Genomic DNA, 16,832 nt, shown 5'->3' with positions numbered 1-16,832 from the left:
TAAAACTAACAGAAAAAGAAAAAAAAACTAAATACCGAACGTTCGTTATAGAATGCTAACGAACGAATCCGTTCGTTGCCGAACCCTAGCTAATGAACGCTCGCAAAAAGAACGTTTTGGAAAAAAAACAAAGACGCGATCTGGATCGTTGGATCCAGATCCATCGGACGGGAGGCGGCGGTTACCACGGCGATCGCCGGAGTTGGGGAGGACGACGGCGGCGGCTTCGGTCTCATCCGAGGCGGCCGCTATGGGGCTCGGCGGCGCCGGGCAGAGTCACCGGGAGGGGCTGCGCGTCGCGGCGAGGAGGATGCCGACGTAAGCAGCGGTCCACGGCGACTGGACGGAGCGGGGTGGAGGCAGTGGCGGCACGAAGCGAGAAGAGAGAGGGGGTCGGTGGCGCGTCGTATTTAAGGAGGGCGGGGCGGCTCCCGTGGCTTCGGTGAGGGAGCAGAGGAGGCCGGGGCGGGCACGGCCTACCATGGTGGCGCAGTGGCGTGCCCGAGCTGGACTCCCACTCGGGAAGGAGAGGGGCGGCGAGCTGGACTGGGCCACGGTTGCGGCCGGGCCCTGGGCCGGCCCAGTCGCGGCGAGGGATTTTTTTTAATAAACAGAGAGAAAAAGAAAATAAAAAATAAAATATTATATTATATAGGCATATAATATATCAAAATTTTCAGAAATTTATTTTCTACAACATGAACATTTTTTGTAGCATCAAATAAAATACAGAAAAATTCAAATAAAAATCAAACAGTGCTACTACTCTTAATAAAATCCAATAAAATCATTTTAAAAATACCAAAATGATTTAGAATTTATTTCTCTCCAATTTTCTACTGTAGGGAATCATGTTACCCTATTTTCCATATATTTTATTTTTGGAGAAAAATAATTTGAATCAAACCCAAATAACTCCAAATTGAAAATAATTTCCAAAAGGACTTTAAATTTGATCCTTTTAAACTCCCAACTCATATTTCATATGCTTTTGAAGAAGTCATTTTATCTTCTCTCATGAAAATCATTGAGTTGCTTGATGTTTCTGAATTGGAAAATATTTCCAAATGAATTCAAATATTTTCAAAAACCCTTTTTATTTATTTAAATGGAAGAAGTCATGTTATCTTCTCTCTAGGGTTTTGTATTTGAAAAGAATTTGAATTCACGGAGATCATAAAAGCAAAATGAAAGTTTGGGAAAGTCGTTTTATTCCCTCTCATTTAACTTTCAAAAAGTTTTGAATTTCACTCAACTTCACACAATCAATCAAACAAACAATCATAACTATCTATCTATACATACTAATAAAGCAAGGTACGTTTCTCCAATTTTTTCATCCGTTCACCAACGAATAATTTTTTTACTATCCGAGGTGGTACTAATTTTTTGTGCATCCATATGCTACAAAAAGAAATACGGTTTATCTAGAATTTCGTACATGGGCCGCGCGCTATAGACAAGTAAAGCCATCCCACTTATTTCCCTGCCCATGCACCTGGGAAAATCCTACTTGCCGCGCGCGGCGACAGATAGTTGTAGGTTCGCACAACTTGCCCTGGACTAGGCCGGCCCGTTTTCATTTTTTCTGTGTTCATTCTATATTTAACATTTATGTTCCGTTCTCTTTTTTTCCTCTTTCTTTTTTACTTTATCTTTTTAATTTTATTTTTTTATTTTTAATTTTTTGATAAAATACTTTTTAATAAAATGTTTGGAATTTCAATTTTGATCAAAAATTTTAAGAATGCTCAGAATTCCAAAATTTTATTCCCATTTTAAAAATATTCAGATAGTAAACAAATTGTCATTCTGAAATTTGTTGAAAACGGAAAAATGTTTCAGTTTTACAAAATTGATTGAGATTAAAAAAGCAATTGTATTTTAAAAATGTTCCAAATTCGAAAAAAAATCTTATTGTAGTGAAATGTTCATTAATTGAACATAAAAATATTTTAAATAGCCCCGTATTGCCCTTTACATACGGTTGTACCAAATTATAAATGTGTGTGAAACTACATGTACTAATAAGATGTATGAAGTATGGATCTATTATGCCGGGCGAAGGATAGATGTATTGGCACGTGAGCTAGCAGGAAAAAGGCACTATAATTTTTAAATGAAAAGTAATGTTCCCATTTTATCAAAAATGTTGTATTTTCAAAAATTGTTCAAGGTTCTAAAAAAATTGCATTTTAAGAAATGCTCCAAATTTGAAAAATATTCTTGCTTTAGAGGAATGTTCACAAATTAAAATAATGTTCGCATTAAAAATTACACATTTTCTAAAATTGTTCTGAATGGTAAACATGTTCCCGTTTTTTTAAATCGTTCAGAAATTCAAAAATGCTCGTGTTCTTATAAAAGGTTCATGTTTTTGAAAAATGTTTGTGAATTTTAGAAAATGTTCCCGTTTCAAATTTTGTTTCTATATGTGTGAAAATGTATGAAACATCCAAAAAACTAATTGTAGTTATGAAAATTGTTTGGGATTTCAAATTTTGTTCATGTTTCCAAGAATATTCGGCAATTTATAGTAATAAATATTTTTTGAAAAGTTGAAAAAAAGAGTAATCATAGAATGTTTCGAATCTGACATTGCGGTATATTCTTAAATATTTGCATTGGCCATTGGTTAGCAAGACATGTTTAGTCGAGTGAATGGCAGCACTGTGTAGGGTGTTTGAGATCGTGAGTACGATCCTTCAACTCATCTTTCTTTCTGGATTTTTACCCATGCCTTACAAACACAAGTCGATTCGGCGTCTGAGAATTTCACACCCCATACAATTTAGCCAACCCAGCTACCTAGGAAATAAGGAAAATAAAATATGTTCAGTAGTCTCATATTGCTCGTTTACATAGAGTCGTAACAATTTATATATGTGCGAAACTATATGTAGTGAACTGAATGAAGGATGGATGAATTGAACCGAATGAAGCATGGATGGATTCGTAAGTGAGCTTTCTAAAAAAAGGGAATTAAATTCAGTATGTGAGCTAGATGGATGAATTGCTGGCTGAACTATCTACAAAAGGGCCCTAAATTTCTCAAGGATTCCAACTCGAGGCAAAGAGAAGAGAAGGCCCGACTACGTGAGCTAGATGCATGAAAAAGAAAAGACCTGGCGACCTCACACATTATGGAACTTTAGCCTTAAATCCCCTCAACCAAGGAACGCAAAATAGTGGAGTACAACTAACTCCGGTTGTACATATCGGTGGCTTGTGCATGGAAAAGAGAAGACCCGGCTCATTTCCATATTATTGAACTTCATGCCTTAAAACCCCTCGAATGAATGAAAAAATAGATTGAATAATTCACGGACCTTCTTTGGTGTGCGACGACGTAATAAAACTCTTAAATCCACTCGATCATTGAATGAAAAAATAGTGGATTAATTACTTCACACAGGCGAAACCCAGAACCAAAATGTTCCTTCTTGACGTGCATATAGGGTTTTTCTTGCACATATAATTCTCACTACATTAAGTGCACACTATTTTCCCTCCCATTGCAACACACTGGCATATGTGCTAGTTATTATAACATTCCAAAATTTAGAATTTTGGGATGTTACAATTAGATTCTACTCCATATGATTTTGTAATATATGAGCACAGGGATGGCTGGTAAATGCAGGTACTCCTCCGGCACACCACCACATGTGGTCATGTCAAGATAACAGTCGACTGAAAATAAATAGGTCAGTCAATTTTTTTAATGAACCGTCTGATCTATAAGGAACGGGCAGATGGCCTTCGTCTACCTCCCGCCAGTCACTATTGACGATATTTCTCGAACCGCCAGCGACCACCGGCCCAGACCCCTGCCTCCGCCACCCCTCCCTCCCCTCGACCTCACACCACCGCCGTGCTTGGCAGCGCCCCCAGGCCATCCCTTTAATCCCGGATGACCTCCAGATCGGGTGCCAATATCTCTAGGCCCCACACGCCCCTAAGATAAACACCGAGGCGCTGCTTCCCGGGCGTAAGAGGCGGACTAGCGCCTGTTACGCCGGGGAATGCTTCCGTTAATTGGGAATCAACTGACTAGGAATTGAAATTCAGGGGGGGGCGACGGACCTCTAGCTAAGGTGAAATAGTATATGAGGAGAAACCTTGTGCATCGCAAGTTACTAGGAACATCTAGTATCAAGAAGAAGTGGTCAACTAGTGTCTTCTGTGGGATGAATACCGTGCAAGCAGACACGTAAGATTTGCACGAATAAGGGAAGAGGATTACCATTTTCGGTTGCCGGTGTGGTCCCCTCCACATGTCGCGCCGATCTTCTTCTTTTTACCGGGGAAACCGATGTTCTGGAGAGTGCATGCTTGGACGAACCAATGGCCAAATTGTTGACTGTGTTGCCGTGGCCATAGGTCAGCGGAGGGGAAGCAGATCTGAGGCGGCGAAGGACGGCGTAGCCGGAACAGCTTCGGTGCGGTGGAGGGTGGCGAAGTTGGAGCGGCAGAAGTGAAGCGCAGGACGACGTGGTTGAACTGTCCCGGGTATGGACAGCTTGGCCTCGGCTTCAACTACTAGCCATGGAGGGCGTTGCGGTTGAGGTTGTGGTGGACGACGATGTCGGGGTATGTGCTCCGGTGTGATGGAGGAGGGCGGCGGTTAATGGGTGGAATGGGGTGGCGGACAGAGGACGCTGGGGTTTCGCGGCTGGTGGAGAGGTAGTTTTTGCACCCACGGAGTACGAATGGGGAATCAGACGGGTGGGTGGGGGGGGGGAGGGGGGAGAACCATGTTTCGGTCTGGGACGCGCTTGTTTTTGGCTTTTTTGAACAGAAGATGGGACGCGTTTGTTTGAAATTTGGGGAAAGTACAAACTTTGCCCCCCTCTTAAATTTTGGACCTACTGCGGGTCGGGAGTAGGATGGTAATCCTAGGTGTCCCAAATAGTGGGTGGGAGTGATTTCGGCCGCGCGCATGTGTGCTTAGGCGTCCATTGTGTATGAATGTTTTTCGGAGGCGGTTGCATGGCGTCTAGATGAAGCTACAAACCTACCCCGGTTTAGACCTTTGGACGTCGGGCCGGTAGGTTTCACGGGTCGGAGTTATTAGAAAAGTAATTTTGTTGTACTACCAAACATTGGTCTCACGTGGTTTCGGGCGAGTAGAGGCTCTTTTGGCGCTTCGTTCGAAATTTTGAAACACAAGCATTCACGTTTAGAGTACTCTTGAACTTTGAGGATTGACCTAAATAGGCAACGTTAAATTTGACCTTGTATGTTTGAAAACGTCATTAAATTATCCACTTCTTTTTGAAATTTTGACACTTGAAAATCCTATAACTACAATTATTTTGGAATGGAGGAGCTAAATTATAATCTATTTTGTACACGACTACATATGCTATTATGTACAAAATCAGAGCAAAGATTGGTGCCCCCATAATTTAGGTATGATTTACAAATGCCATGATATCAAATTCAAATAATTGAATGGACTTCATGTTGAATTCGATTTTTTAAAACCACCTTAAGTTGAATTCAAATGTATGCTAGATCATAGGTAGCTATTTATAATGTTCATTGTGTAACTTTCGTATGTATAATGTGCTTTACACACAACATGAACTATACTCACGTTTATATTCGATTGCCAAAGCGATGCATTGTCTAGAGTTCAAAATGCTAACTATGTGGATCAATTGTGTCGAATAATAACATAGACATGCTCAAATTCGATGGAATCTAGATGCCTGATGGATCAATGACCGTTCCTTACACGAATTGCAAATATCATGATCCCATCCTAATATTTGGATACAATTTATATCTTTAATCAATGTGTACAACAGTCTTGTACGTGTAGTTTCAGTCTCCATCGATGGTCTCTCACACATGCTCACACACTCTCTCCCGAGGTGTCTTTCTCGCACACATGCTCTCGATATAACCCTCCCTCCCTCTCGTAACCATTTACGACTGTTTTCACTAACCTTTATCACAAGCAATCTTCCTCTCGCAAGCATACACATGCACAATCCCCATCGACCCTTTCTATATACATAGACCTGCCTATGTGTCTCCTGTACGCACATTATCTTTAGGCCTGTTGTCGGTGTCAAAACCGGCGGATCTCGGGTAGGGGGTTCCGAACTGTGCGTCTAGGTCGGATGGTAACAGGAGGCAGGGGACACGATGTTTTACCCAGGTTTTGGCCCTCTTTATGGAGGTAAAACCCTATGTCCTGCTTGATTAATATTGATGATATGGGTAGTACAAGAGTAGATCTACCACGAGATCAGAGAGGCTAAACCCTAGAAGCTATCCTATGGTATGATTGTTGTTCGTCCTACGGACTAAAACTCTTCGGTTTATATAGGCACCGGAGAGGGCTAGGGTTACACAGAGTCGGTTACAATGGTAGGAGATTTACATATCCGTATCGCCAAGCTTGCCTTCCATGCCAAGGAAAGTTCCTTCCGGACACGGGATGAAGTCTTCAATCTTGTATCTTCATAGTCCAGGAGTCCGGCCACCCGGACACCCCCTAATCCAGGACTCCCTCAGTAGCCCCTGAACCAGGCTTCAATGACGACGAGCCGGCGCGCAGATTGTCTTCAGCATTGCAAGGTGGGTTCCTCCTCCAAGTACTTCATCGAAGATTTTGAACACAAATGTAGTGTCCGGCTCTGCAAAATAAGTTTCCACATATTGCCATAGAGAGAATAACATTTACACAAATCTAATCTATTGACGTATTCTGTAGCGTGACATCACACCACGGCCAAGTCTTTATTCGAATCGTTTTACTGTCCCACCTCAGCGCGTTTAGCGAGGCGGTTTCCCTGGCACATCTTGTTAAAGCAGAGATCGTGTCCCCTTATTCCGGGATTCTCATCAATACGGGTGTGGGTAACACAACCGCGCCACTGACTGCGGTGCTTGAGAGATAAGCGAGTTTTACCAGGCTGGTGGGGGCGCATAGTCGCGTCTGCCCATATAAGGGGATAAGGATCCACCTTTTCATCCACGCCTTCTTCCTCCTTTGCCTATCCATTTCCACACACTCGAGCTCCAGCGCCCAAGTACGCACACCCCACCTCAACCTTCTCCATCCATGTCCGGAGCGGGAGGGAAGTGGATGGTCTCCTCCGTCACGGAGGGACACATCAAAAGACTGAGGAAGGCCGGATACTTGTCTAACGACATTGCACACCGGCTTCCCGAAGAGGGGCAGCTCATCCCCACCCCTAGGCCCCATGAGAGGGTGGTGTCCCCCCCCCCCATTTCCTCCGCGGACTGGCCTTCCCTCTCCACCCATTTATCCGGGGGCTCATGTTCTACTATGGCCTGGATTTCCACGATCTGGAACCGAATTTTGTCCTAAACATCTCGGCGTTTATCATCGTGTGCGAGGCTTTCTTCCGCATCTGCCCCCATTTCGGCCTATGGCTCAAGACTTTCAATGTCAAGCAGAAGGTGGTGCGCGGCACCCAAGCGGAATGCGGAGGCGCCATGGTGGGCAAGATGCCCAACGTCGTATGGTTCGAAGGATCCTTCGTGGAGTCCCTAAAGGGGTGGCAGTCGGGGTGGTTTTATATCACTGAGCCGAGTGACCCTGAATGGGTCGCAGCCCCCGACTTCCGATCTGGACCCCCTACGCGGCTCGCCTCCTGGAAAGAGACGGGCCTATCGTGGGGTAAAAAAGGAGAGCTGACCAGACTCCAAACATGCGTCCAAACCCTGGTGGACAGGAACCTCAAACTTGTCAACGTAGTCTAGGTTATGCTCATCGGGCTTTCAACCTGTGGGAGTTTGACCCGGCACGGCATCGAACTCTGAGCAGGCTCTTCGACACGACGTACGAAGATTCCTGGAAGGTGCTTTTCAAGGGCGCTGAGGCCCCTGCATCCGCTACCGAGGATCGCGGATTCAGCATGCAGCGTCACGCTCGTGTGGTAAGCTGTTTTCACCTTTTACAGGGTATTAGTTTTTCACAGTTTGACTCCATGCAGGATCTAAGTTCCCTTACCTTTGACAGGATTGGCAGGAGACGTCCGGACAGATCAACTGTCCGGCTCCTTTGCCCGAAGGCCCAGCGGACGCTCGCTTGGCGAAGCAGCTGGTTCCCGCACTGTCGAAAGAGTGCCCGACGCCAGGAGGTGTCAGTTTCACCATCCGACGACTCCAAGGCGCACTCCTCCCCTGAAGATGAGGAGGAGGAAGAAGAAACCCCCCCCCCCCCCAAGCGGGGCGAGGGAAGAAAAGGAAGGCCGCCCCAACCAGGGAGGCCGAAGGGTCCAAGAGGGGGAAGACCCCTCCTCCGGACTACTCCACCAACGCCGTCGACGGCGAAGAGGAGTGGCCGCACAGGGCCAAGCCCCTAGCGAAATCGTAAGTATCCGGATACCAGAGTGATTCATAGTATTCCCACATTGCACAGCTTTTCCTTACATTGAACATGATTGTGTAGTCCGCCCAAGGCCGGGATCGACACGTCGTCGAGCGGCTCCCTAGACTCGTTGGATATGAATTCGCTTCCGACGGCTTCCTCCCCCCACCCTACGGACGGCGCCGAGGTGGCGTCCCAACAGGTTCCAAGCCAGGAGGAGGTGGTCCTGGAGGCACCGCGAGGCAACCTCCCGGACTCCAGGCGTAAAGGGGATAGAACCCCCAAGGGCTCCAAGTCCGGCCTTGAGCCGGACACCGCGCCGGAACCTTCAACGGTTCCGGACTCCGGTAGGCAGCCTCCTTCCAAGAGGAGCAAGCCTATCAAGCCGGTGACCTCCGTCCAACCGGATGCACCGGACAATTTGCTGAAGATGCTTAACGGCGCCTCCATAGACGAGGAGCTCCGCACTATTATGAGTGCAGTGATCCAGAAGGTTCAGTCCGCCAAGAGCGGACTGACTGAAGCCTGTGCCAGCCTTCTAACAGGCTTTGAGGTAAGTAAAGAATATGTAAAAATATTACCGCATAGAAAGTAGCCCCTGATGCTCTGTTCGGTGTTCGGAAAGAAAAGCCGAATAGAGGATCTAATAATCGCAGGAGTCTAACATAATCAAGTAAATATGTGTATGCAGGCTTCGCTGCTGGCCTCCGCCGCACTGACCGCGGAGGTGGATACGCTGAAGCAGAACCTCGAGCGGTCCGAGCAAGAGCTCGGCCTAGCCAAGCAGAAGCTCGAGGAGAGGAAGGTAAGAAAACCTTATTGAAATATGTGAAAGGTCCAATTGCAAAAAGTGACAGGATTAACGCGGCCATTGTAGGGGCCACAACTGAGGTGGCGACCCTTAAGCAAGCGCTGTCCGAGGCCGAAAAGAGGGCGGCCACAGAGCGCACCGAGCGGGAGAAGCATGAGATGCAGGTTGGCGTGGTGCGGCAAGAGCTCCAGGCTCTCATGAAAAAACATGAGAGTTTGGAGCTTGACTCGAAGACGCGAGAGTCTGAGCTTGTGGCGGCCATTGAAGATGCCAAGTCTGCCATGGCCGAAGCCCAGAAGGCCCTCCAGGAGGTTGAGGCAATAAAAAAGATAGCGGCGGGTAAGGCATTCTTTATGCAAAGCAAGCAGGTAAAAGTGAATTACTTGTCACTTACCCGAATCCGAAGCTCTCCAGGAGCATTCGCAGACTTGCCCCGTAGCATGTCGGATGCCGCCGCCTTCTACCAAGCCGAGGAGGGAAGCTCGACGGAGAAGGTGTTCTGGTCTCAGTATGCTGAGGCCGAACACCCGGAGCCCTTAAGCGACCAGCTGAAACAGCTGGTCGAGCTCCATAAGGTGGCCGAACAGGCCATGAAGGGCCTCATAGTCCGGCTGTGGCCTGGAGAGGCCATGCCTGGGAGCTACTTCGGGCTGGTGAGGTGGCTGATGGAGGCCTATCCAAGGCTCGGAATCATCAAGCGCTCTGTATGCATCGAGGGTGCCCGTAGGGCGCTTGCCCGTGCGAAGGTGCACTGGGGCAAGCTGGATGCTGAGAAGCTTGTGAAGGACAGGCCACCGCCGGGCAAGGAGCATCGCAAGGCCAAGATGTATTATGAGGGCGTTCTGAAGGGTGCCCGCCTTGTGGCGGATGAACGTTCTATGAATGTAATTTTTCAGTGAACTCGCTTGTTTTGTCCTGTGCGCTAAAAACTTGTTCATGTGGGCTAAGCAATGCTTTTTGAATTTAAAATATTACCTTCTGTGCGGCCATTTATCAAATTTGAGAGATGGCGAGTCGTCAGCTTCTGCCCCCATGGCACGAGTGCTGGGGTGTTCGGGGTAAACATGAGCACTCTTTTTCCCATTCTTGGGTCCTTCGCGGGAGGCGCTCAACACAACGAACAAGGCAATCGGACTGTAATGCTTGAACACTCTCACTTAGCCATAGAATTCTATAATTTTAAATTTCGGCGAAGCCCCTAGTGTTCGGAAGACCGAGTTCGGGGCGCTATCCACGCCTAGGCCGGACAAAGCCGACTCCTCGCTCTAAGTGGCATAAGTCTTTAGGGACTCGAAAACCTCTCGAACAGCGACCAGCTCTCGCCCATCATGATGGTCAGTTTTAGCTTTCTCTACTGAGGTGCTTAGCCATGGTCAACTGGGGCACAATCGCAGTAGTTCTCCTAGTGCTACCTTAGCCAATATAACGGAACGTAAGGTACCAAAACATAGGAGCCGGGCAAACCCAACTATTGACCCAAGACATGATTCGGAGCCAATGCATATAATGCTATAAGTTCGGGGTGCCCCACTTGTGAAAGTGTTCAGACTTCTCACACCATGTTGTGGGGTACTTAATCCCCTGGCGTATTGGCCGTACCAAAGTGTACGGGTGCAACATGTCATTAATGAACATATATTCGTAAAAAATAGGTAATGCGGTAATAGACGTAAGCTATGCATTGTTTATTTAAAAAAGATGTGATCAAAGCAGAACGATACAAATAGTGCGATAAGCAAAAGATGGGACTATCAAATATGTCCTTTCGGGGGGCGAGCTGCGGAATGTTATGCGAAACAGGTATACTGCTCGTTATAGAGACCACCTTAGAGTTCCGTTGTGCGGCGTAGATTTCTGCTTCCCTGGTTGTATCGTTTGTGCGGCAATTGTACTGCCGGACAAGCCTTTCGAAGAATGGAGTCCTGAAAATAAGAGAAAATTTAAGAAATCGGCAGCCCCTAGTGCGGTTTAAGCCGCATTTCGGGCTTGCCGTGATGGTGCCCCTCCCCCTGTGCCCATGGTATTTCCAGAGCGTAGTTATGGACGCGCGGCACTAGTTTCGCAAGTTCGCGAGGCCTGAGGTTGGGTCCACGTTGCTACGCTTGCTCAAAACATGCCAGGCGGTCTTGTTGTAGGTTACTCCGGGCGCGCTTGACGGTGACTGGACGTTTAATGGCCGGACTAGAGAATTGCCTTGAGAGGCTGCTTTGTACTTCCGCTGCGATAGCCGCCATATGCTCCTCCGTTCGGAGAGAGCGTTTAGTGTTTCCATTGACTGTGATGACACCTCGAGGGCCTGGCATCTTGAGCTTGAGGTATGCTTAGTGCGGCGCCTCATTGAACTTGGCAAATGTGGTTCGCCCGAGCAGTGCGTGATAGCCACTGCGGAACGGGACTATGTCGAAGATTAACTCCTCGCTTCGGAAATTATCCGGAGATCCAAAGACCACTTCATGTGTAACTGAGCCTGTATAGTTGGCTTCTACACCTGGTATGACGCCTTTAAGGGTCGTTCTGGTGGGTTTAATCCTCGAGGGATCGATGCCCATTTTCCGCACTGTATCCTGATAAAGCAGGTTCAGGCTACTGCCGCCGTCCATAAGGACTCTAGTGAGGTGAAATCCGTCAATAATTGGGTCTAGAACCAATGCGGAGAATCCGCCATGACGGATACTAGTGGGGTGGTCCCTTCGATCAAAAGTGATCGGGCAGGAAGACCACGGGTTGAACTTTGGGGCGAATGGCTCCATCGCGTATACGTCCCTTAGCACACGCTTCCGCTCCCTCTTGGGGACGTGGGTTGCGTATATCATGTTCACCGTCTACTTGTGGGGGAAAACCTTTCTATCCATTGTTGTTCAGCGGCCGGGGCTCCTCCTCGTCATCTCTATGCAGCCCCTTGTCTCTGCTTTCGGCATTTAACTTGCCTGCCTGCTTGAACACCCAACAATTCATGTTGGTGTGATTGGCTGGTTTTTCGGGGGTGCCATGTATCTGGCATGAGCGGTCGAGTATTCGGTCCAAACTGGACGGGCCCAGAGTATTTCTTTTGAATGGCTTTTTCCACTGACCGGGTTTAGAGCCTCTGAATCCGGCATTAACTGCCGTAACCTCAGCATTGTCGCCGTTAATGCGGCGCTTTTGCTTGTTGCGACGCGACCTGCCACTTCTGTCCTTGGTATCCAAATTACCAGGGCTCTTGGTCATGTTATTGCTGCGAGCTAGCCAGCTGTCCTCTCCCGCGCAAAAGCGGGTCATAAGTGTCGTGAGGGCTACCACAGATTTCAGCTTTTCCTGTCCTAGGTGCCGTGCAAGCCACTCGTCGCGGATGTTATGCTTGAAGGCTGCTAGGGCCTCTGCGTCCGGACAGTCAACGATTTGATTTTTCTTGGTTAGGAACCGTGTCTAGAATTGTCTGGCCGATTCCTCTGGCTGCTGAATTATGTGGCTTATGTCATCGGCGTCTGGTGGTCGCACATAAGTGCCCTGGAAATTGTCGAGGAATGCAGCTTCCAGGTCCTCCCAACAACCAATTGATTCTGCTGGCCAGCTGTTAAGCCAATGCCGACCTGGTCCTTTAAGCTTGAGTGGGATGTATTTGATGGCGTGTAAGTCGTCACCGCGGGCCATATGGATATGAAGGAGATAGTCCTCGATCCATACCGCAGGATCTGTTGTGCCATCATATGATTCGATGTTCACAGGTTTGAAAACCTCGGGGATTTGATGATCCATTACTTCATCTGTGAAGCATAGTGGGTGTGCGGCGCCTCTGTACTGGGCTATATCACGACGCAGCTCAAACGAGCTTTGTCTACTGTGTTTGGCCTGGCCGGATTTACTATATCCGGCGTGACGAGTACCATCTCGTGCCGTGGGGAGCCCATGTGATCCGTAGATCGATCTTGTTTGCCTTGCCTTGTCCTCCAATGTGTCTCGCAGGTCTGGCGCATTTTCCCATGCCTTGGTAGTTTTTGAGTGGCGCCGGGGTGCGACTTGAGTGGAGGGCCGAGAGGCCTCTCTGTCGCGGCCACGGCGTGGCCGGTCGGCCGCATCATGCGCTGGTGATGTAGGTTTAAGTGCTTCCTCCTCTAATTGGGGTAGCAACCTGCGCTTTGGGTAGCTCCTGGAGGGGCATTCGAGTTCATTCTCTTCGGCCGCAAGGACTTCAGTCCATCTGTCGGCTAGCAAATCTTGATCAGCTCTAAGCTGTTGCTGTTTTTTCTTGAGGCTGCTCGCCATGGCCATAAGCCTGCGTTTGAAACGCTCTTGTTCGACGGGATCTTCCGGCACGACAAATTCGTCATCGTCGAGGCTTGCCTCGTCTTCGGAGGGAGGCATATAATTATCGTCCTCGACCTCTTTGTCTGCCGCTCTCTCATGAGGGCTGGCTTCTCTATCCTCTTGTGCTGAATCTTGCTGGAGGTGGTTGTCTTCGGCACTGTCCGGGGTGTTATTATCCCCCATGCCGGAATCACCATTTTTGTTTTGGCGGGATTTAGAGCGGTGCCACTGACGCCAGCGCTTAGGCTGCTTCTTGGAGGGGTCATCCTCCGTTGTTCCATCGCCATTTCCTTCTTTTGGGGTGTCCACCATGTATATATCATACGACGAGGTGGCTTTCCAGTGCCCTATAGGCGCTGGTTCTTGATCGTCTCCTGCATCGGCGTCCATACCGTCGATTTCTTGGGAGTCGAAGTCGAGCATGTCGATTAAATCATCGACAGTGGCTACGAAGTAGGTGGTGGGTGGGCTTTGAATTTCTTCAACATCCACATCCCAACCTTGCCGACCATAGTCCGGCCAGGGCTCTCCTGACAAAGAGAGAGACTTTAGTGAATTCAGAATATCACCGAAGGGCGAGTGCTGAAAGATGTCCACGGCGGTGAACTCCATGATCGGCGTCCAATCGGGTTCGATCGATCGGGGTGCGGAGGGCTCGAAGTCTGGAGAGGAGTGCGGCTCCTTGGAGTCACGGGCTTTGCAGAGAACAGGGCTGGTGTTCGGCTCGATCGCCATAGAAGTTGCAGCCCCCGAGGCGGTGTCTAACCACCCATCCTCGATTGGTGTGGTCGGCTCCGAGCTAGGGGTCAGAGCGGACACAGGTGTGGCCTCCAGGGCACTGTTCGGCGGCAGAGCTAAATCATGCCCATCGTGACAGTGCGGCGCGCTCGGCTGTGGCTCGAGTCCGTCAAAGATCAAGTCTCTGCGGATGTCGGCCGTGTAGTTCAAACTTCCAAATCTGACCTGATGGCCAGGGGCGTAGCTTTCGATCTGCTCTAGATGACCAAGCGAATTGGCCCGCAGTGCAAAGCAGCCGAATACGAAGATCTATCCGGGGAGAAAAGTCTCACCCTGGATCGTAGCGCTGTTGATGATCGGAGAAGCCATCGGGCCTAAAAGCGACGAAACAGAGGAACTCTCAATGAAAGCACCAATGTCGGTGTCAAAACCGGCGGATCTCGGGTAGGGGGTCCCGAACTGTGCGTCTAGGTTGGATGGTAACAGGAGGCAGGGGACACAATGTTTTACCCAGGTTTGGGCCCTCTTGATGGAGGTAAAACCCTACGTCCTATTTGATTAATACTGATGATATGGTTAGTATAAGAGTAGATCTACCACGAGATCAGAGAGGCTAAACCCTAGAAGCTAGCCTATGGTATGATTGTTGTTCGTCCTAAAACTCTCTGGTTTATATAGGCACCAGAGAGGGCTAGGGTTACACAGAGTCGGTTATAATGGTAGGAGATTTACATATCCGTATCGCCAAGCTTGCCTTCCACGCCAAGGAAAGTCCCTTCCGGACACGGGACAAAGTCTTCAATCTTGTATCTTCATAGTCCAGGAGTCCGGTCGAAGGTATAGTCCGGCCACCCGGACACCCCCTAATCCAGGACTCCCTCACCTGTCTCTCACGCATTGTCTCACACCTCTCATCCTAATTGACGAGTATGATTCTAGCAGAGCATTCTGTAGGATGCCCCTTAAAGTTAGGTTGGATGAATAGTAATATCAGAGATAAAGGGGTTACCTTAGTCTGAGAACCTAGAGTTACAAATCCTATCCGACTTTGTTAGTGGACATGGAGTCCTTCACAATTATTCTATCTTTGTCTTGTATGACTAGTCATCCATGGGTCTCCCTAAATGCGTCACAGGCCGACCAATGTGACGCAGGACGGGACCGAACGAAGGGCCTCACCTCGACCCACCGGACCTCACGCGGTGACACACCCTCTGCCCCCATGTCTCGTTATGTTCTCACACCCACACATACCAAAACAGACACCACACACAAAATATATATTCTCCTGGTGCCTCTATCCACTCCCCCCTTTCATATACACACTCAAGGGAATCTCTCGCCATGACGTCATATTTGTCTCTCTCACTCTCTAGACCACTCTCATTTCTCGTGCTATCTCTCCCACGCCCCCTGTCGGCCCCTCTATCCATGCCTCTCTCGAATATGTAATACACACACATACCTCTCTAGGCCCTGCCAAATGCATCGACTACACATTCACACATGTTACATCACATACCCCATTGATCTAAAAAGCCCTCTCTTTACGTTTATTTCGCATACAACATTCCTTTTGAATAAAGTGTGGCAAAAAAAATATTTTAGAATTTCTACATATATTCAACATTACAAAGTTATATGGAGGAGTATGAACGCTTGCATTGCATGGTGCCCACAATGATATTTATTCCGCACTGTGAATTTGTATATTTTTATACTATATATAGAGTTAGTCATAATAAAGAGAAACGAAGAGCATCTCTCTCTCTCCATCGCATACCCCCCTCCTCTACGCCCCTTTCACGTACGCACACAAACTATCTCCAGGTCGTCTAAAAGTAAGCCCCCAGCACATTCACACACGTTTCATCTTTCTCTCGCGATATATAAAGTGACTATCATTGTATTTGAAGCGAAAGCACGATACATACATTGGACTTCAGAATCCACTCATTACGGTCACCATTTACGTTTTGTGGCTATTATAGAGTCATGGGCTCACCTTACAACGCTGTATTTGCTCAAGACACGACTACTTGACCAGTTAAACGCTCCACGTGGCACCTCTAGTGTTGCATCACATTATCTCACTACCATTGGGCCCACCTGTCGGCTTGTATCTACTCTACATCTACACTCTTATAAAATACTAGCAAGATGCACATGCGTTGCACGGAACATCAAGATGCATTTGTATGAGTAGTTTATCTTGTGGGAGAAAAGGATGAACAAGGGAAGGCCTTATTTGCAATTGTGGAGAGGGGTGTGGGTATCTTTTTGCAAAATTGCCGTAGTTTCCTTCCTATCCGTCAAATATAGATCGGACGTCCTATATTGCAGGATGGTAGCCACACGATCATCACCGACTATGCTTTTTATAAGAGTAGGGATAAAATACATCTTATAAAAACAGAGTTGGTGATGATGGTGTGCCTGCCATCCTGCAATATAGGTCGTCCGATTTATATCTGACGGATAGGAAAGAAACTATGACAATTTTGCCTAAGATGTACCCACACACCTCTCCACATTTGCAAATAAGGCCTTCCCTCGTTCATCCTTTTCTCTCACAAGATAAGCTAGTCATACAAATGCATCTTGATGTTACGTGCAACGCATGGGCATCTTGCTAGTAAGAAT

This window comes from Triticum urartu, chromosome 5, assembly GCF_003073215.2.
Source record: "Triticum urartu cultivar G1812 chromosome 5, Tu2.1, whole genome shotgun sequence".
In the NCBI taxonomy this organism is placed as follows: domain Eukaryota; kingdom Viridiplantae; phylum Streptophyta; class Magnoliopsida; order Poales; family Poaceae; genus Triticum; species Triticum urartu.
Note: the sequence above shows the minus strand (reverse complement) of the source record.